Raw genomic sequence first — 1167 nt, forward strand, 5'->3', positions numbered from 1 at the left:
TGACGAGGTGCTGGGGGTGGCCACGGCCGTGGACGTAACATCTCCCCTGGTATCCAGGAAAAAACATGACTGGTAGGATATTTACTCAAATACTGGTCTTTAGCATAACTGTTTACTTATTCTACTTTATAGAACACTACATTACATAGAGAGAAATATTGCACTTTTTATTTCACTACAATGATTTGAAAGCTCTAATAGGGCTAATGATTGATTTGGCAAATGAAAGGCACTAAAATCTGTAAATCAACACAAGAGCTTTCAGTTTCTCTGCTGACTAAACCTTTAATTAGGCATAAGCCATATTTTACCTGTTAGAATAAAACTGACTGTGTGGGATATTTCATTGTAATGACAAGTAGTATCTGTGACCCTCATATTTATGTGCAGTGACTTTGATATACAGGTGCAGCTCAATAAATTAGAATATTGTAGAAAAGTCCATTTATTTCAGTAATTCAACTCAAATAGTGAAACTCATGTATTATATAAATTCAGTACACACAGACTGAAGTAGTTTAAGCCTTTGGGTCTTTTAATTGTGATGATTTTGGCCCACATTTAACAAAAACCCACCAATTCACTATCTCAATAAATTAGAATATGGTGACAATTACAGCGTGTTCTTTTATGAACAATAATCAGAGTCAACTATCACCTTTCAAACATTTATTATCATAACTGAACAGACCATCGAATAAAGCAATTTACAGAGCTCTGGGTTCCATCTCTATCCGAAGCCCTAATCTCAACAGCAAAACCATTCAATTCGTCTTCAGGACGAGAAGGAACACTGTCCTCCTCCATTCAGTTGATTTTATACAATTTCAAATGTGCCCTTGTAGGCTGGTCCGGTCCTCTCGTGCTGTTCTATTGGTCCATCTATCCATCCGTCCTCCTCCTGCATCTTTTCTGCTCCAATGGGAAAAGCAGCTTCCTAAAGATGGAAGAAATTCTACTGTCTGAATTCCTACACTCACTTCTTTCTTTGTTACACTATATGTGACATGGCTTCCCGTTTGGCTAATTAAACTGTCTTGCCTGTGTGTGTCTGTATATTGCCCTGCCTTTGAAGTTGTCTTCCTCTTGCTGACTTTTAGATCTAGTCTCTTGTTTATTAGCCTGGGTGTCCCTGTGACCCCAAATTCCCTGGCCTCTTCAGCCAGG

At 38.5% G+C, this 1167-nt stretch overlaps 1 protein-coding gene across 1 annotated transcript in view; it reads left to right on the forward strand.

The window, feature by feature from the left end:
* Positions 1-1167, forward strand: part of slc25a18 (solute carrier family 25 member 18) — a 22399-nt gene continuing 21232 nt past the window's right edge. The window contains 1 exon segment of the mRNA XM_020602928.1: positions 1-72. The gene's annotated coding sequence lies outside the window, so the exon portion shown is untranslated.

The sequence above is a fragment of the Monopterus albus genome, unplaced genomic scaffold (assembly GCF_001952655.1).
Source record: "Monopterus albus unplaced genomic scaffold, M_albus_1.0 scaffold59.1, whole genome shotgun sequence".
Classification (NCBI taxonomy): Eukaryota; Metazoa; Chordata; class Actinopteri; order Synbranchiformes; family Synbranchidae; genus Monopterus; species Monopterus albus.